General features: G+C 37.5%; 1 protein-coding gene across 3 annotated transcripts in view; it reads right to left on the bottom strand.

Moving 5' to 3' along the window:
* The window catches only part of CB1H4orf33 (chromosome B1 C4orf33 homolog), a 119,957-nt gene that overhangs the window by 13,062 nt on the left and 84,901 nt on the right, over nucleotides 1-21,994 (bottom strand). For all 3 annotated transcript variants that reach the window (XR_014137620.1, XR_013555145.2, XR_013555146.2), the window contains exon 7: nucleotides 16,355-16,403. The gene's annotated coding sequence lies outside the window, so the exon portion shown is untranslated. The remainder of the gene's footprint in view (nucleotides 1-16,354; nucleotides 16,404-21,994) is intronic.

Here is a 21,994-nt window from a genome sequence, read left to right as displayed (position 1 = left end):
AAAAAATTTTTAAAGAATTACTGTATATATACGTAGGACTAAATTATAAAATGGTGGGGCACCTGGGTGGCTCAGTTGGTTGAGTGTCCAGCTCTTGATTTCAGCTCAGGTCATGATCCCAGGGTCATGGGACTGAGCCTTGTGTTCAACTCTGTGCTAAGTGTCAAGCCTGCTTAAGATTCTCTCTGTCTCAAATACAGCATCCTTCTGGATTAAAACCCTCAAGAAAGTAGGGATAGAAGGATCATAACTCAACATCATAAAAGCCATATATGAAAGACTCAATGTTAATATCATCCTCAATAGGGAAAAACTGAGAGCTTTCCCCCTAAGGTCAGGACGAGACAGGTATATCCACTCTCACCACTGTTATTCAACATAGTATTGGAAATCTTAGCCTCTGCAATCAGACAACACAAAGAAATAAAAGGCATCCAAATCAGCCAGGAGGAGGTAAAACTTTCTCTCTTATCAGATGACATGATACTCTATATGGAAAACCCAAAAGATGCCACCAAAAAACTGCTAGAACTGATTCATGAATTCAGCAATGTTGCAGGATATAAAATCAATGCACAGAAATCGGTTGCATTCCTATACACCAACAAAGAAGCAACAGAAAGAGAAATCAAGGGATTGAACCCATTTACAGTTGCTAAAAAACCATAAAATACCTGGGAATAAACCTAACCAAAGATGTAAAAGATCTACACACTGAGAAGTATAGAAAGAAAGAAAGAAATTGAAGAAGACACAAAAAAATGGAAAAAGATTCCATATTCCTGGATAGGAAGAACAAATATTGTTAAAATGTCGATAATACCCAAAGCAATCTACACATTCAATGCGATCCCTATCAAAGTAACACCAGCATTCTTCACAAAGCTAGAACAAACAATCCTAAGATTTGTATGGAACCAGAAGAGACCACGAATAGCCAAAGCAATCTTGAAAAAGAAAACCAAAGTAGGAGGCATCACAATCCCAGACTTCAAGCTATACTACAAAGCTGTAATCATCAAGACAGTATGGTACTGGCACAAGAACAGATACTCAGATCAATGGCACAGAATAGAGAACCCAGAAATGGACCCACAAACGTATGGCCAACTAATCTTTGACAAAGCAGGAAAGAATATCCAATGGAATGAAGACACTCTCTTCAGCAAGTGGTGTTGGGAAAACTGGACGGCGACATGAAGAACAATGAACCTGGACCACTTTCTTACACCATACACAAAAATAAACTCAAAGTGGATGTAAGACCTCAATGTAAGACACGAAGCCATCAAAATCTTCGAGGAGAAAGCAGGCAAAAACTTCTTTGATCTTGGCCGCAGCCACTTCTTACTCAACATGTCTCCGGAGGCAAGGGAAACAAAAGCAAAAATGAACTACTGGGACCTCATCAAAATAAAAAGCTTCTGCACAGCAAAGGAAACAATCAGCAAAACTAAAAGGCAACCAACAGAATGGGAGAAGATATTTGCAAATGACATTTCAGATAAAGGGTCAGTATCCAAAATCTATAGAGAACTTATCAAACTCAACACCCAAAAAACAAATAATCTGGTGAAGAAATGGGCAAAAGACATGAATAGACACTTCTCCAAAGAAGACATCCAGATGACCAACCGACACATGAAAAAATGCTGAACATCATTCATCATCAGGGAAATACAAATCAAAACCACATTTAGATACCACTTTATACCTGTCAGAATGGCTAACATTAACAACTCAGGCAACAACAGATGTTGAGGAGGATGCAGAGAAAGAGGACCTCTTTTGCATTGTTGGTGGGATGCAAGCTGGTGCAGCCACTCTGGAAAACAGTATGGACATTCCTCAAAAAACAAAAATAAAACTACCCTATGACCCAGCAATTGCACTACTAGGTATTTATCCAAGGGACAGGTATGCTGTTTCGAAGAGGCACATGTACCCTAATGTCTATAGCAGCACTATCAACAATAGCCAAAGTATGGAAAGAGCCCAAATGTCCATTGATGGATGAATGGATAAAGAAGATGTGGTATATATATACACAATAGAGTATTACTCAGCAGTCAAAAAGAATGAAATCTTGCCATTTGCAACTATGTGGATGGAACTGGAGGGTATTATGCTAAGCAAAACTAGTCAGAGAAAGACAAATATCATATGACTTCACTCATGTGAGGACTTTAAGACACAGAACAGATGAACATCAGGGAAGGAAAAATAATATAAAAACAGGGAGGGGACAAAACATAAGAGACTCTTAAATATGGAGAACAAACAGAGGGTTACTGGAGGGGTTGTGGAAAGGGGGATGGGCTAAATGGGTAAGGGGAATTAAGGAATCTACTCCTGAAATCATTGTTGCACTATATGCTAACCAATTTGGATATAAATTAAAAAAATAAAATTAAAAAATTAAAAAAATAAAATAAAAGATTCTCACTGTCTCTGTCCCTCTCTCTCTCTCCCTCTGTCTCTCTCCCCTGTTTGCACACTCTCTCTCTCTAAAATAAAAAATAAATTACAAAATGGTTATTGAAACAATTATTTAACAGCATTTCAAGATGTATCAAACTCACTATGGAATGCTCTGATTTTGCTACATAAAATAAAATATTTAGACTAATTTCTTTAGAGAATAGCAAAATTCAAGACAATCAACGGATTGCCTCTTGTCTCTTTTTGTTCTAATAAAGGAAATTCTTCAAAGTAAGTTAGTGTTAATTACTTACAAGTTCATCCAGGGAGAAGTAAAGAAAGAATAGTGACTGCATTTGTTTAAAAGACTATTATTTTGGGGCACCTGGGTGGCTCAGTCAGTTGAGCATCCAACTTCAGCTCAGGTCATGATCTCGCAGTTGATGAGTTCGAGCCTCGTATCAGGCTCTGTGCTGACAGCTCAGAGCCTGGAGCCTGCTTTGGAGTCTGTGTCTCCCTTTCTCTCTGCCCCTCCCCCACTCATGGTCTGTCTCTCTTTGTCTCAAAAATAAACATTAAAAAAAATTTTTTTTTAAAGAAAGACTATTATTCTGACTTTCCAAATGTGAAATCTTCAATATAGACTAGTAAATAGTACAGAGACTATAGTCGAGTATATACAAAGAGTAACACTAGATATAACTATTAAGAATGTAAAGGAGAGGCACCTGCGTGACTCCGTCAGTAAGCATCCAACTCTTGGTTTCAGCTCAGGTCATGATCTCACGGTTGGTGGGTTCAAGCCCCACATCGGGCTCTGTGCTGGCAGCACAGAACCTGCTTGGGTTTTCTCTCTCTCCCTCTCTCTCTGCCCCTTCCCTGCTTGTGTGCATGCTCTCTCTCCCTTTCCAAACAAATAAATAAACATTAAAAAAAGGAATTTAAAGAAAATTTGTCATCATCTTAATTAGATGTAAAAGCATGCTGTTTATGAAAATTAAACCTATACTAATTTCTGATTTCTTATGCTAACTGTATGCTAACCATGAAGGGTCTACAATGTATAAAACCCACCAAAATATTGAATTCATATACAGATAATGATTTCTCAAAACCAGGTTTATATACCAGAAACAGAAAGAGGAGAAAAGTATACATAAAAATATAAAGTTATATATTGTGTTTATTATTATTATATTGTTTTCATTAGAGCCCTAGAACTTGATTTTGTCTCATTTTTGTAGTTCCAAATGTAAAATTAAAATAAATAATCTACTTTTTGTCATATTTGAGTTTGGGTAAGACTAAGATAAAGCTATTACTAAATTTAAATTCCCTTCTCCTTTTAGGGTAGGACCAATAAGTAAGAGGTAAGCCAGGTATGAATATCATACATCAGGAATTACCCAAAAGGACATACCATATCCAGAACAGAACTTAACATGTTATAAAAACAGTACAATGAAGCACTCATATGGACTAGAGTTGTCTTAGCTTTTGCTCCAGGGAGCATAAACAGGTACATAAGGTCAAAACATAAAGAATGATTCTCTCTTTTCCTTCATATTCAGAATGATACATTGAGTCACCTTCTTGAGTTCAAGGAGACAAACATAAATGACTGTTGCTCAACTTCCCAATACTGAAAACTATTATGCTAGCTTGAAAATGCTTTTTTTTAGCACAAAAGCACTACTTCTCACAAATTCTTAAATAGCATAAAATTTTGTGTCTAATCAAATATTATTATTACTGTGTATGGAACACAGTAGGACCATCTGTCAGGCATATTATTTGGGGCCAAATCCCAACCTGTGTTTAAAAACAAAAAGTACTACATAAACTGTTCAGTTAGATGTTAGATGGTAGCCAGGGTTCAAATAGAAAACATGCATGAGCCATTCAGAACTTATGAATAAATAAAAATGGAAAGGTCAGTAATGGTCTTTCTTCCTCACTGTTACTAAGCCTTTGAAATAAGCTCAGGAAATGTATTCAGGTGGTTTTTTGATTAATTTGATAGAGGTACATCCATGGAACCAATTTACAAGTGATTTGCAGGCAGGCTGGCATTACTGAAATAAACGGTGCTATTACTATGATTTATGCTACCATTTCTAACACAAATGATAAAGTGAAATTTACAGTCCTTAATTACCACCATGAAAAATTGGGAGGGAGAGAAAGAGCAAAGATTGGCAATTTGCAAACTTGTCATTAAGGCAAGATACAAAAATCCATTTGTTATATTTAAATAAAAAAAAGATATTGCACAAATAGGCCTTACTATATTGTTATCAATCCACTGGGGAGAAGGAGGGACTTAAAAAACAAATGACAAGAACTTGACCTTGAGATGCCAGGAAGTATGGTGGAGGAAAGCAGCTAACAAAGTGTAGCCTCTTTAGTTATAAAAATCAGGAAAGTGACAAAATACAACACTATTCTACACATTATTCTGGGCCTCTCACAAGACCCAGTTTATTCTTCAAATTATTTCTTTTCTATTCTATTTTTCTTTTCCATTCTATTTTTCACATGTTTTATAGCAGGAAAAAAAAACAAATTAATCATATCTTAATTTTTAACTAAATGTTTTTCTCTTTTCCCACTTATATCTCTTATCATTATATCTCTTCCCTAGCGATTGGAAGTCTGCTAGGATATTCAGAGATGGTTACAGAGGTGTTGCTATCCACAGAACTCTAACAAAGCAATACAGAGAACTCATTCTGAGAGACTTGGCTCAAGCACTGCAGTTGTCAAGAGGTTGCATATAATGTGAATGCCCAATTGCCTAGGTCATGGCTCTTTCCTCTCTCCATATTTAATCACTTCCTATTTTAATAATCCAGACAGGCCTGGGGTGCCTGGGTGGCTTAGTTGGTTGAGCATCCCACTCTTGGTTTTGGCTCAGGTCATGATCCCAGAGTCATGGGACTGAGCTCTGCATAAGGCTCCATGCTAAGTGTGGATCCTGCTTAAGATTCTCTCTCTCTCTCTCTCTCTCTCTCTCTCTCTCTCTCTCTCTCTCTCCCCCTCTACCCCTTTCCCTGCTCACGTGCTCTCCCTCTAACCACCACCACCACCACCATCATCATCATCATCATCATCATCATCCAGCCAGGGTTTATTTCCAATACTCACACTCGTGTGACTGACCTACTACCAGTAAATGCCTAGAGTTCTAATGGATCTTCTAACCACTATTTGCTAAGTTTGGTTCAATATGTAGTCAGAACGTGTAGCCTCATTCACACTGCTTCACAGACTTGTGTATGGCAAAACTCTGAAAAGTTACAAAATATAGCAACTAAGTATATATGAGGGGCAAGGGAGATGGGACAAACAGCAGAAGTTTCCGGTCTGCCTGATTTAGAAAATAATAGTACAATTTTAGAAGGAAAGAAGGCACAACCAAAACCTGGGAATTGATAGGTTAGTTTCAGAAATATTAAGTTTGAGTTGTTATCAGGACACCCAGGTACAGATGTCCAATAAACATTAGTAGGAATGTAGGACTAAAGCTCCCGAGATAACTTAGGCCCAGATATGTAGGTGTTGGAGAAATCTGAATAGAAATGAAGATTGAAGGCATGAGAGAGAATCAGATGGCCATCATGGAGAATATAAAGCCAAGAGACCTTACAGCAAAAACAAAGAGAAGACATATTTGGAAAAGTGGGAGAAAAGAAAAGAATGAGATCACAAAGGGCTAATAAGAGGGAAAAAAGGAAAATCCTGAAAAGAATCTAAAGAAGAAATAAATTACCATCAATGTCACATGCTGCATAGAAATCATGAAGAATAAGAAGATCCCATTAACTAATTTCAACTGGTAATTGCCAAAATAAAAGAATTTAAGAAAAAAGCACATTTGAGAAAAAGGAGCTGCAAGGGTAGAGTTCTCCTATTAGAAATCAAACAGGAAAAGGTTAAGAAGAACACTTCAGAGATGGATTAGTAGAAGACTTTGTAAATAATACATATACAGCACATACAAGTATCTCATTGATTTCTGATTTCTTGCCACTTCTTGAAAGTTTCTTCTTTCATGACTGGGATGTTATAGCACATAAAAAGCATTCAGAGAAGCTTTTAGTGGAGTTTATCTCTTTTGTACGTGGGACCCCAGTGATCATAATGAATTATTTTATCTTTGCTTGTTCCCAGAAAGCCTAAGAGCATTTGGGCATTCTACCATGAACCAGTTTCTCCAGTTCTACTTCCCATCAATTCAAGCTTTGTTCCCAATCCATAAAACTTCATTTTTTTAAGCAGCATTTCCTCCATTTTAATCATTTTCCTCCTAAGATTTTATTTTATTTTATTTTATTTTATTTTATTTTATTTTTATTTTATTATTATTTATTTTTTGAAAGATAGAAACAGAGTCTGAGCAAGGGAGGAGCAGAGAGAAAGAGGGAGACACAGAATCCAAAGCAGTCTCCAGGCTCTGAGCTATTAGCACAGAGTCCAACGCAGGGCTTGAACTCATGAACTGTGAGATAATGACCCGAACCAAAGTCAGATGCTTAACCAACTGAGCCACCCAGGCACCATACCCCATCAAAATTTTAAATTACAATAAAATTTCACACCGTCTTTAATAACCTCCTTCATAAATTTCATGCTTTTCTCTCAGGAATTGCCCATACCTCCATTCATCTGTATTTGGAGAGTATATCTTTTTCATAAGCATTTTGTAAGTCATATTTTCATCACAGTACTGAAATATACCACATGGCATTCTCAGTGCTCTGAAACAGAAAATTCTGGTTCTAACTTATAAATTATTTTCATCAGTAGTTAATGTTAACTAGCTTTTGAGGGCTTACTTTATATATCAAACATTTTGTATAGTGCCTGATATTCATTATCTCATTTCATCATCTCCAAAGTCCTTTTTTTTTTTAAGTTCATTTATTTATTTTGAGAGAGGGAGAGAACACACACATGCATGAACAGGGGAGGTGCAGAGAGAGAGAGAGGGAGAGAGAGAATCCCAAGCAGGCTCCACACTGTCAGTGCAGAGCCTGATGCAGGGCTCAATCCCACAAACCTTGAGATCATGTCCTGAATCAAAATCAAGAGTTAGACACTTAACTGACTGAACCACCCAAGTGCCCCTCCAAAGCCCTTGAAAATGATTATTTTTATTCACTCTAATTCATTGACAAGGAAACTCTAAGTGTCAGAAAGATTAGGTCACTCATCCAAAGTCACACAAGTAAGCAACAAAGAGGAAGTTTGAACCTACATCTATTTCACTCCAATGTTCATCATCTATCTTGTGGAAAATTCTATTTCAATCCTTTTGTAGTCTTACTTTACAAGAACATCAATCATTCATTAACACCTTTTCATTATTAGAATGCTGCACAAAACAAATTCTCATTACTAAATGCAGACATCTGTCAATTCCGGTTCATCCTATTGCAAAATACTGAAAAGGACAGAATTCAAGAATTGTTTTGTTCCTTCTTCACAGTTTTACCAAGTAGCATCCTGCCTCCTAAGAGACCCTGAGTTATTTTAATGGGTCTTTGCCCTCTTTCATTGTCTCTGTTCTTTTCTCTATCAATGCATCTTTATTGATAGATAGTGTAAATGTGCCATAAGATCACAATTTGAAATTCATCCTTAATTATCATCAAAATTATGATACATCTTCTAGGGTTAACTTTAGTATATATTATTATTTCTTATCAAATATATATCATGTATCTCTAAGTATATATTCACACTATTCAATGGTATTAAGTTAGTAGCATATCTTCATGTTCTATAGCTTAGTGTGAAAATGTTAAATTTTTTATTTTTATCATTAGATATATATATATATATATATATATATATATATATATATACACATATATATATATATGTATATATATGTAATTTGATGGTATTATACTAGCAGCATATTTTCTATTAAGTAATTCTCAGACAATACACATATTGGTTCTTTGTTGCATTCCTTTTATAATTTTTTCTCCTTTCTGTTTTCACAACTGAAATACAAGTTATACTTATGTCTTCTCAAACACATTAAAAATTGAACAACACAATTATATTTACAAGAAAAAAAGAAGATGCCATGCCTATATGTGATACTTTCTGTAAAACTTCACTGTCCAATATTGTAGCCATTAGCCACACCTAGCAATTTAAATTTAATTAATTAAAATGAAATAATAGTTAAAATTTATTTTCCCAGTTACAATAGCCACATTTCAGGTGCTCAGAAGCTACATGTGGCTAGTGGCTCCTATTCTGGACAGAGCATATACAGAACATTTTCCATTATCACAGAAATTTCTGTTAACAGTACTGATTTACAATTTTCATTACATAAGTCAATCTTTAGTATGTTTTGCTACTTCTCTTATTACCCTCCAAGAATGGATAAAGAAAATATGGTATATGCATAAAATAGAATATTAGATTCCTAAAGAGAAGGAAATTCTGCAATATGTGACAACATGGGTGAGTCTTAAAGACATTATGCTAAGTGAAATAAGCCTGTCACAGAAAGATAAATACTGTATGATTCCACTTATATGATGTATCTAAAACTGTCAAATTCATAGAATCAGAGTGGAATGGTGTTTGACAGGGGCTGGGGGAATATAATGGGGAGTTACTAATCAAGTAGCATAAAATCTCAGTTTAGAAAGATGAATTACCTCTAGAGATCTGCTATATACAACACTGTACCTATAGTGAACAATAATGTATTTTACACTTAAAAATTTAAGAGGGTAGATCTCCTGTTTTTTGTTCTTACCACAATAAAATACTTAAAAAAAAAAAAAACAGAGCTATATCTGGCATGGTTCAGAGGGAAAACAAATGACAGATAATAAATTATTCTTTTACAATTGGAAAAAAAGTATTATCTTCCTTCCTACCTCTTTCTTTTTTTTATATTGCCAATACATACATAGCCCCTATAAATTTTTCTACTTACTACCACTTTGAAATAATAGTGTTGGAACTATTTTACAATGTAGTATCAATAACGCAAATGTCCTCCAAATCAAAAAGTCTTTCATAACTTTTCCTTAAACAAAATACCCAATAGAGCTTGAGTCACTTTGTTATTTCCCCTTGTGCCAAAACTTAAATAACAAAACAAAGTAAAACAATCCTTCCTAATAGAGTGTGCAACCTTTTGTAAATTCCAGTTATATTCCTACTGGTGGTCCCTTGCTGAGATTTTTTTTTAAATTTTTTTTTAACGTTTATTTATTTTTGAGACAGAGAGAGACAGAGCATGAACAGGGGAGGGTCAGAGAGAGAGGGGGACACAGAATCTGAAACAGGCTCCAGGCTCTGAGCGGTCAGCACAGAGCCCGACACGGGGCTTGAACTCACAGCCCTCACGGACCGTGAGATCATGACCTGAGCCGAAGTCAGACGCTTAACCGACCAAGCCACCCAGGCGCCCCTGAGATTTTGTTTCTAGAGTTGGAAAAGAACTCTGCAAAGGTTTGTTATGATTCCTATGGACAGGTCATTATTTCAGTTCTTAAATCCTGTATTTCTACCACTGTCAGCAACTTTATAATAGGCACTTGGCTTTTTCCTTGCTTATCTATTTTCTGAAAAGTTTGAAGTCAACAGACTACACATATGAAAAGCTGACAAAAGTTAGGGTTGTAGTGTATACTTATGGAACACACAAAAGATAACTGGCCAACGTATACACCAAACTTCTAATCTTGGCCTTCTTATCAATACACTCTTTGAGATATCCTTAACAGAAAGTTTACATCTTAATGCATTTCTTATTAGAAAAAAAGAGCTACATCATACTATTGTGTCTTCTTAATGATTAAAAAGAACCACCAAACATAAACCATGTACTTTAAATATGGAAACAAGAAAATAAAGCTAAGACTCTTAAAAGCAGTTGAGTGTGGAAATAAGGCTAGAGTGAAGAATAATGTGGAAAGGAATACTGTATTTAGCCTTAAAAGCACTTCAGGTGATTTTTAAACCATGTACATTTAACAAACAGCTTTTTAAAATAATAAACTTGAATATTGGGGGAAGATGGTGGCGTAGGAGGACGCTGGGCTCACTGCATCCTATGGATCACTTAGGTTCCACCTACACCTGCCTAAATAACCCAGAAAACCACCAGAAGACTAGCAGAATGGAGTCCCCGGAGCCAAGCGCAGATGAGAGGCCCACGGAAGAGGGTAGGAAGGGCAGAGAGGCGATGTGTGCTACACGGACTGGCGGGAGGGAGCCGGGGTGGAGATGTAGCCCGCCTGGCAAAGCAGAGCTCCAGAGTCTGGCTTGCAAAAGCAGAGGGGCCGGACTGCGTGAGTTCTGATAGCCAGCGGGACTTAACATCTGGAAGGTTATAAATTAACAGCTCTGCTCGGAGAACAGGAGGGCTGGAAGACAATGGGAGGGAGAGTTGTTGAGCCCTGGACGACAGAGCTCAGCTTGACAGGGAGCCAGAGCCATCTCCCTCACCCATCCCCCAGCCAAAATCCCAAAGGGAACCAGTTCCTGCCAGGGAACTTGCTTGCACCACACAAACACCCAACGCTGTGCTTCTGCGGATCCATCACTCTGGCCAGTCTGACTCCCTCCCGGTGCCACAGCCCCTCCCGAAGTGGATATCTGAAGGAAAAGCGAGCTGAGCCTGCCCTTCCCACCCCTGTGCACCTTGCCAATCCACCCCAGCTAATACGCCAGATCCCTAGCACCACAAGCCTGGCAGTGTGCAGTAGCCCAGACGGGCCATGCCACCCCACAGTGAATCCCACCCTAGGAGAGGGGAAGAGAAGGCATACACCAGTCTGACTGTGGCCCCAGCGGTGGGCTGGGGCAGACATCAGGTCTGACTGCGCCCCACCCACCAACACAAGTTATTCAAGACAGCACAGGGGAAGTGCCCCGCAGTCCCCCACCACACCAGGGACTATCCAAAATGACGAAACGGAAGAATTCCCCTCAGAAAAACGTCCAGGAAATAACAACTGCTAACAAACTGATCAAAAATGATTTAAACAATATAACAGAAAGTGAATTTAGAATAATAGTCATAAAATTAATCGCTGGGCTTGAAAACAGTATAAAGGACAGCAGAGAATCTATTGCTACAGAGATCAAGGGACTAAGGAACAGCCAGGAGGAGCTAAAAAATGCTATTAATGAGCTGCAAAATAAAATGGAGACAACCATGGCCCGGACTGAAGAGGCAGAGGAGAGAATAAGTGAACTAGAAGATAAAATTATGGAAAAAAGAAGAAGCTGAGAAAAAGATAAAAAAAATCCAGGAGTATGAGGGGAAAATTAGAGAACTAAGTTGATGCACTAAAGAGAAATAATCTACACATAATTGGTATTCCAGAGGAGGAAGAGAGAGGGAAAGGTGCTGAAGGTGTACTTGAAGAAATAATAGCTGAGAACTTCCCTGATCTGGGGAAGGAAAAAGGCATTGAAATCCAAGAGGCACAGAGATCTCCCTTCAGACGTAACTTGAATCGATCTTCTGCATGACATATCATAGTCAAACTGGCAAAATGCAAGGATAAAGAGAAAATTCTGAAAGCAGCTAGGGATAAACGTGCTCTAACATATAAAGGGAGACCTATAAGACTTGTGACCGATCTCTCTACTGAAACTTGGCAGGCCAGAAAGGAATCGCAGGAGATCTTCAATGTGATGAACAGAAAAAATATGCAGCCGAGAATCCTTTATCCAGCAAGTCTGTCATTTAGAATAGAAGGAGAGATAAAGGTCTTCCCAAACAAAAACTGAAGGAATTCGTCCCCACTAAACCAGCCCTACAAGAGATCCTGAGGGGGATCCTGTGAGACAAAGTACCAGAGACATCACTACAAGCATGAAACCTACAGACATCACAATGACTCTAAACCCATATCTTTCTATAATAACACTGAATGTAAATGGACTAAATGCTCCAACCAAAAGACATAGGGTATCAGAATGGATAAAAAAAACAAGACCCACCTATTTTCTGTCTATGAGAGACTCATTTTAGACCTGAGGACACCTTCAGATTGAGAGTGAGGGGATGGAGAACTATTTATCATGTCACTGGAAGTCAAAAGAAAGCTGGAGTAGCCATACTTATATCAGACAAACCAGACTTTAAATTAAAGGCTGTAACAAGAGATGAAGAAGGGCATTATATAATAATCACAGGGTCTATCCATCAGGAAGAGCTAACAATTATAAATGTCTATGTGCCAAATACAGGAGCCCCCAAATATATAAAACAATTACTCACACACATAAGCAAATTATTGATAAGAATATGATAATTGCAGGGGAATTTAACACTCCACTTACAGAAATGGATAGATCATCTAGACACACGGTCAATAAAGAAACAAGGGCCCTGAATGATACATTGGATCAGATGGACTTGACAGATGTATTTAGAACTCTGCATCCCAAAGCAACAGAATATACTTTCTTCTCAAGTGCACATGAAACCTTCTCCAAGATGGATCACATAATGGGTCACAAAACAGCCCTTCGTAAGTATACAAGAATTGAGGTCATACTATGCATACTCTCAGACCACAATGCTATGAAGCTTGAAATCAACCACAGGAAAAAAGTCTGGAAAACCTCCAAAAGCATGGAGGTTAAAGAACACCCTACTAAAGAATGAATGGCTCAACCAGGCAATTAGAGAAGAAATTTAAAAATATATGGAAACAAATGGAAATGAAAATACAACAATCCAAATGCTTTGGGATGCAGCGAAGGCAGTCCTGAGAGGAAAATACACTGCAATCCAGGCCTATCTCCAGAAACGAGAAAAATTCCAAATACAAAATCTAACCACACACCTAAAGGAAATAGAAGCAGAACAGCAAAGACAGGCTAAACCCAGCAGAAGAAGGGAAATAATAAAGATCAGAGTAGAAATAAACAATATAGAATCTAAAAAAACTGTAGAGCAGATCAATGAAACCAAGAGTTGTTTTTTTGAAAAATAAACAAAATTGATTAACCTCTAGCCAGGCTTCTCAGAAAGAAAAGGGAGATGACCCAAATAGATAAAATCATGAATGAAAATGGAATTATTACAACCAATCCCTCAGAAATACAAGCAATTATCAAGGAATACTATGAAAAATTATATGCCAACTAACTGGACAACCTGGAAGAAATGGACAAAGTCCTAAACACTCACACGCTTCCAAAACTCAATCAGGAGGAAATAGAAAGCTTGAACAGACCCATAACCAGAGAAGAAATTGAATTGGTTATCAAAAATCTCCCAACAAATAAGAGTCCAGGACCAGATGGCTTTCCAGGGGAGTTCTACCAGATGTTTAAAGCACAGATAATACCTATCCTTCTCAAGCTATTCCAAGAAATAGAAAGGGAAGGACAACTTCCAGACTCATTCTATGAAGCCAGTATTACTTTGATTCCCAAACCAGACAGAGACCCAGCAAAAAAAGAGAACTACAGGCCAATATCCCTGATGAATATGGATGCAAAAATTCTCAATAAGATACTAGCAAATCGAATTCAACAGCATATAAAAATAATTATTTACCATGATCAAGTGGGATTCATTCCTGGGATGCAGGGCTGGTTAAACATTCGCAAATCAATCAACGTGATACATCACATTAATAAAAGAAAAGAAAAGAACCATATGATGCTGTCAATCGATGCAGAAAAGGCATTTGACAAAATTCAGCACCCTTTCTTAATAAAAACCCTCGAGAAAGTTGGGAAAGAAGGAACACACTTAAACATCATAAAAGCCATTTATGAAAAGCCCACAGCTCATATCATACTCAATGGGGAAAAACTGAGAGCTTTTTTCCTGAGATCAGGAACACGACAGGGATGTCCACTTTCACCGCTGTTGTTTAACATAGTGTTGGAAGTTCTAGCATCAGCAATCAGACAACAAAAGGAAATCAAAGGCATCAAAATTGGCAAAGGTGAAGTTAAGCTTTCACTTTTTGCAGATGACATGATATTATACATGGAAAACCCAATAGACTCCACCAAAAGTCTGCTAGAACTGATACATGAATTCAGCAAAGTTGTAGGATACAAAATCAATGTACAGAAATCAGTTGCATTCTTATACACTAATAATGAAGCAACAGAAAGACAAATAAAGAAACTGATCCCATTCACAATTGCACCAAGAAGCATAAAATACCTAGGGATAAATCTAACCAAAGATGTAAAAGATCTGTATGCTAAAAACTATAGAAAGCTTATGAAGGAAATTGAAGAAGATATAAAGAAATGGAAAGACATTCCCTGCTTATGGATTGGAAGAATAAATACTGTCAAAATGTCAATACTACCCAAAGCTATCTACACATTCAATGCAATCCCAATCAAAATTGCACCAGCATTCTTCTCAAAGCTAGAACAAGCAATCCTAAAATTCATATGGAACCACAAAAGGCCCCGAATAGCCAAAGTAATTGTGAAGAAGAAGACCAAAGCAGGAGGCATCACAATCCCAGACTTTAGCCTCTACCACAAAGCTGTATTCATCAAGACAGCATGGTATTGGCAGAAAAACAGACACATAGACCAATGGAATAGAATAGAAACCCCAGAACTAGACCCACAAACGTACAGCCAACTAATCTTTGACAAAGCAGGGAAGAACATCCAATGGAAAAAAGACAGTCTCTTTAACAAATGGTGCTGGGAGAACTGGACAGCAACATGCAGAAGGTTGAAACTAGACCACTGTCTCACACCATTCACAAAAATAAATTCAAAATGGATAAAGGACCTGAATGTGAGACAGGAAACCATCAAAACCCTAGAGGAGAAAGCAGGAAAAGACCTCTCTGACCTCAGCTGCAGCAATTTCTTACTTGACACATCCCCAAAGGCAAGGGAATTAAACGCAAAAATGAATTACTGGGACCTTATGAAGATAAAAAGCTTCTGAACTGCAAAGGAAACAATCAACAAAACTAAAAGGCAACCGACAGAATGTGAAAAGATATTTGCAAATGACATATCAGACAAAGGGCTAGTATCCAAAATCTATAAAGAGCTCATCAAACTCCACACCCAAAAAACAAATAATCCAGTGAGAAATGGGCAGAAGACATGAATAGACACTTTTCTGAAGACATCCAGATGGCCAACAGGCACATGAAAAGATGCTCAACGTCACTCCTCATCAGGGAAATACAAATCAAAACCACACTCAGATATCACCTCACGCCAGTCAGAGTGGCCAAAATGAACAAATCAGGAAACTATGTGGAGAAACGGGAGAGGATGTGGAGAAACGGGAACCCTCTTACACTGTTGGTGGGAATGCAAATTGGTGCAGCCACTCTGGAAAACAGTGTGGAGGTTCCTCAAAAAATTAAAAATAGATCTACCCTATTATCCAGCAAAAGCACTTCTAGGAATTTACCCAAGGGATACAGGAGTACTGATGTATAGGGGCACTTGTACCCCAAAGTTTATAGCAGCACTCTCAACAATAGCCAAATTATTGAAACAGCCTAAATGTCCATCAACTGATGAATGGATAAAGAAATTGTGGTTTATATACACAATGGAGTACTAGGTGGCAATGAGAAAGAATGAAATATGGCCCTTTGTAGCAACATGGATGGAACTGGGGAGTGAGCAAGGGCACATGGAAAACAACAAGCCTTATTAATGACCTACCCATAAACCATCCAAACCAGTGATTCATTAAAAAAAAAAAAAATAGCCTCATGCACATCAACCCTACTCAAGCCCTTACACTTTCTTATTTTGCTTCTTTTTCCCATAACTTCAAAGAAGATAAAGGTTAAACACCAAGTATATAAATATTCAAATTTCTGAAAACATTTAAACCTGCCTTTAAAAGACACAGTCATTTTAACACAAAGGTCAATTTGATTGAGTAGAAATTTGTAGTACTCACTGCAAATGCATCAGCACTGGAAAGCAGTAGGACTAGATGCTGTCCATGCCTAAGTGAATAAAGAGAATCATAATGATAAAGTTGAAATTAGGCTCAATAATTCAGGCATTTTCAAATTAAAATGGCATCCAATTTTCATTTTTATCTAATCTTATTCTTGATTTTCCAGTAGCTCATTCTCAGAAAACTGCAGGCTGCTTAACAGATTGAAGTTACAAGCAAGTGATGATGGGGACACAGAGTACTTGCATTTACAAAGTTAAAAGGAAGAGGTTTGGGTTTTCCACTTGTGTAGATTATATAAATCTCTTCAACTTATAAAAAACCTACTAAACACTGTCCATAAATCTAAACTTCATCTAAATTTTCAGCTCTATTTCTATTAACAGCGGAAGTTAATTGTTAGATAAAAAGAACATCAATTTCAGGATGAGGTGTTTGGATTCATGTTAATAATGTTCAGCACACTGTACATGATATGCTAAAGTACTCCACTCACAAAATAGTCAGAGATGGCAATGTAACAGCATCTACCCAACCCAGTCAATTTATTGCCCTTCACATAAGAGATAGGTGTATTTCAGCCAACTACATACTTGCCCAATGTTATATTTAATAAGTTCAGAAGCTAAACTTGCCTCATCAAATATCTTAAGGAATGAATATCTTGAAAGTATCTCTTAAGGATTCAGATTCCCCCTGTCCCCCCGCCAAAAGAATTCAGGTTCCCAGTCATGACATTTTTAAAATTAAAAATTAAGATTATATTAGTAGTGTTCAAAGTTAGTAACATAAGCTAATTAAATTGCAGAATTTTAAATTTTGATTTCTTTAAAATTAATTACTAACATACTTAATTCATTTTTAATAATGGGCAAAAAATGTCACTCAATTTAACCCTGTTTGACCCCAAATTTTAAATTTCTTACAATGATGTATACTATTACGTATTTTATTTTCTGTATATTATGATGTTTTGACATCTTAAAAAAAAAAAAAACATTTCTGTTTGGAGAGAGATTGCCCCTCCCTGGGCTAGCCAATTCTTAGAGATAGCTGAGGGCCCAGCTGGGAACATGTCTTTGATATGCACACTAATCCAAAGGTATACGTCCTCTATCTGGCCATACAACTCAGGAGGAAATGTTCCTATACCTTAATCATCCAGGGCCAGGTACAAGGCAACTAGGGACCACTCTTAGAGCTTAGAGCTCACCAAAAGTATTCAAACTAATCAATCCTAAACTGTTTTCCCTGTTCTGCCTTGCCTTTCTCTCAGAAACTCCAATAAAGGCAGTGACTTGGGTGCTCTCCTACCTCTTGCCCTTTCAGCCTCCCAATCCATGCTAGTGTTTTCCCATGTAGCCCTTCATGGCATGGCATGGCATGCCTCCTGTTTCTAGGACCTATGCATATAATAAACTCAGTTTTCCTGAGAATCTCCTGTGTCTCCTCTTGTGGCCACAGTTGACTGACCATCACATAAAAGAACATAGAACATGATGTTTCATTTGTTTTCCTGTTTTCTACAGGCAGAATTACTGATGATTGTCCATAAATATCTATTCTCCCCTGCTACCTTTTTATAATAGATATCACTAGGTTTACCTAACCTGTGATTTCCTGGCAAGCAGAGAAATTTCCCAGCACTCCCTGAACATAGATATAGCCTAAGTGGCTAGGTTTTTGGCCAAACTTAACACATAGATAAGAAATAAAAATTGTTTTTGTTAATCTAAAAGGCAGAACTAGGACCAACATCTAGCAAATGTATAGAAGTGAGTTTCAATTAAATATAGAAAATTATTTTCTAATATTGACACTCTTTAGAAACTACTGCACTTCCAACACTAGATCTGCTTTTCCTTCTTTTTATTATCATTATGTTTTGTTTTGAGAGAGAGAAAGAACATGCACACTCGAGTGGGGAAGGGACAGAGGGAGAGGCAGAGAGAGAAGCTTAAGCAGGCTCCATGCCCAGTGTGGATCCCCACACCGAGCTCAATCTCACAACCTTGAGATCATGATCTGAGTTGAAATCAAGAGTCAGACACTCAACTGACTGAGCCACCCAGGTGCCCCATAGATGTGCTTCTCAAAGGTTGGATAATGTCCTCCACCAACAAATGGAAGGAGAGATTTCTGAATTGAATAAAAGTACTGAATAGATGACCTTCAAAGTTTCTTCCAGCCTAATATCCTGCAATTACATATTAGGTAGGAAAAGGAAAGTTGGGAGGAGGATGAGAAAATGGGAGGCAAGATAAAAAAGGTCTGGAGGGGGGCGCCTGGGTGGCTCAGTTGGTTGAGCGTCCAACTTCGGCTCAGGTCATGATCTCACGGTTCATGGGTTCAAGCCCCGCGTCCGGCTCTGTGCTGACAGCTCAGAGCCTGGAGCCTGCTTCAGATTCTGTCTCCCTCTCTCTCTGCCCCTCCCCCACTCACACTCTGTCTCCGTCTCAAAAATAAATAAACATTAAAAAAATTAAAAAAAAAAAAAAAAAAAGGTCTGGAGGGCACCTGAGTTGCTCAGTTAAGCATCTGACCTTGGCTCAGGTCATGATCTCATGGGTCATGGGTTCAAGCCCTGTGTCAGGCTCTGTGCTGACAGCTCAGAGCCTGGAGCCTACTTCAGATTCTGTATCTCCCTCTCTCTCTGCCCTCCCTCGCTCATGCTCTCTCTTTTTCTTTCTTTCCTTCTCTCTGTCTCTCTCTCTCTCCCAAATAAAAATAAAACATTAAAATTTGTAATTTATAACCAAGGAATAGGTTACTGGGAAATACATCTGAATAATTAGAAAAAAATTATTTTAATTATCATTTTTATACAACACCAAGTTTCACAGGTCTCCCCCCTCCCCCAAAAACAGGATAACCATAACATCTTTCAAACAAATATGTTTGAAAATCTAGAGAGCAAGCTCCAGATTCAGAGTATAGATATAAAATTATATCTCATGGTCTGAAATTAATTTGACTGGAATTGAAAATTCCTTTCATTCATCATTTTTGGTAGCAGTTTTAGACTGCTTGATTGATTCATGTTACAATCATGAAGTAACTTACTAAATTGACAACATGATGTCTCTTGACTTTTGCCATACTTATATTTACATCTCCCCTAGATTCTGTCACTTTATAAACATCTTAATGGTTCTCTCCAATTTATTAATAAGTTAATTAAAGCAAATAACATAATTTACTTATCATGCCATCTTTGCACTATCTCTACTGCCTAACACAATGCCATTGTTATAAGTGGGCCTCAGAAATACTTTTATTCAACGATCATTTATTGAGGCCCTACTCTATACCTGCCAATGCTCAGGGCACTGGAGATGATACAGCGCTGTGGTTAAGAGTGCAGGCTTCTAAGATGAATGAATCTAGGTTTGAATCCCTGCTCTGCCACTTAGTCTATCTCAGTTTCTTTCCTTCTTTTTTTAATTTTTTTTACATTTATTTATTTTTGATAAAGAGAGACAGAGCACAAGTCGGGGAGGGCAGAGAGAGAAGGAGACACAGAATGCAAAGTAGGCTCCAGGATCTGAGCTGTCAGCACAGAGCCCGACCTGGGGCCCAAACTCACAAACTGCGAGATCATGACCTGAGGCGAAGTCAGACACTCAACCAACTGAGCCACCCAGACGCCCCTATCTCAGTTTCTTATACCTCAGTTTCCTCACCTGTAAAATGGGCAAAATAATAATACCTTCTTCCCAGGTGAAAACTGAATAAGATAATATATGTAATGTGATTAGCATTGTCTAGCATATGGTAAATCCTCAATAAATGCTATTTATAAGCCAATCACATAGCATATATAAAATAATGTCAATAATATAACCATTCATATTATAATCTATGTACTATAATTCATTGGATAAAAGTTCCATGAAGAAAGGATATTTGCCTATTTTAAATAAATTAATCAGTAATCAACACATTTTTTTACATTAAAATGATTTAATTTTCTTTGTTATGGACATTTGTTTCAAGAATTAGAAACTACATGGAAGAATGCTCTATTAAGATTAAATGAAATATGACTTCTAACATATCAAGATAATATAATTCCTTCCAGGATCCTGTCTTATAAAGGTAAGGTCTGTTATATAGGCAATAACTACTTAAAGTAAAAATCAACAATACAAGAAACAACAGGTGTTGCCGAAGATATGGAGAAAAAGGAACCCTCTTGCACTGTTGGAGAGAATGTAAACTGGTGAAGCCAGTCTGGAAAACAGTATGGAGCTTCCTCAAGAAGTTAAAAATAGAACTACCTGGGGCTCCTGGGTGGCTAAGCTGGTTGAGGTCTGACTCTTGATTTTGGCTCAGGTCAAGATCCCAGGGTCATGGGAACAAGCCCCACAAAGGGCTCTGCACTGAATATGGAGCCTGCTTAAGATTCTCTCTCTCTTTCTCTCTCTCTCTCTCTCTCCCTGCCCCTCACCCTTGCTGATACTCTCTCTCTAAAATAAAAAAATAAAAATAAATAGAACTACTCTACACAATCCAATCACACTACTGGGTTTTTACCCAAAGAATACAAAAGCACTGGGGTGCCTGACTATGGCTCAGTTGATTGAGCATCCGACTTCAGCTCAGGTCATGATCTCTCTGTCCGTGGGTTCGAGCCCCATGTCGGATTCTGGGCTGACAGCTTGGAGCCTGAAGCCTGCTTCTGATTCTGTGTCTCCCCTCTCTCTGCCCCTCCCCTGCTTGTACTCTGTCTCTCTCTCTCAAAAATAAACATTAAAAAAATTAAAAGAAAAAAAGAATACAAAAACACCAATTTAAAGGGATACATGCCCCCCTATGCTTATTGCAACATTATTTACAATAGCCAAATTATGGAAGCAGTCCAAATGTCCACTGATTGGTGAGTGGATAAAGTGGTGTGTGTGTGTGTGTGTGTGTGTGTGTGTGTGTATAATTCAATATTACTCAGCCATAAAAAAGAATGAAATCATTTGCAAGAATAAAATCCTTGCCATTTGGATGGAGCTAGAGAGTATTATGCTAAGTGAACTAAGTCAGAGAAAGACAATATCATATGGTTTCTTTCATGTGGAATTTAAGAAAACAAAACAAATGAGAAAAAGGGAAAAAGAAGACAGAGAAAGAGAAACAAGCCAAGAAACAGACTCTTAATTACACAAACTGATGATCACCAGAGGGGAGATGGGGTGACGGAATGGATGGAATAGGTGTTGGGGATTAAGGAGTGTACTTGTCATGATGAGCACTGAGTGATGTATGGAATTGCTGAATGACTATATTAAACACCTAAAGCTAATATAACACTATGTTATATTTAACTGGAATTAAAATACTTTTAAAAAAAACTACTTACAGTAAAATGCCTACCTCTCTACATAATCTAAATAATAAAATCTTTAAAGTGACAATAAATTGGTGAGTTCATTAAACATGCCTGTTAGATACTCAGAGACATCTTTAACACATAAGAACTTGGAAAACCCAAAATGATAAACTCCTGATTTTCTTATTAATCTTGGGACAGTATAAGACAAATGCTTTTAACAGAAGAAATTAAAATATTAGTAATTCCAATCTTATCTCCCTACAACATATTTTAGTAGTCCTTGGTGTATGGCAAATGGTTTATGCACATTT

Source organism: Panthera onca, chromosome B1 (assembly GCF_046562875.1).
Source record: "Panthera onca isolate mPanOnc1 chromosome B1, mPanOnc1 haplotype 2, whole genome shotgun sequence".
NCBI lineage: Eukaryota > Metazoa > Chordata > Mammalia > Carnivora > Felidae > Panthera > Panthera onca.
The sequence above is the reverse complement of the archived record's forward strand: the minus strand, read 5'-3'. Positions and strand labels throughout refer to the sequence as shown.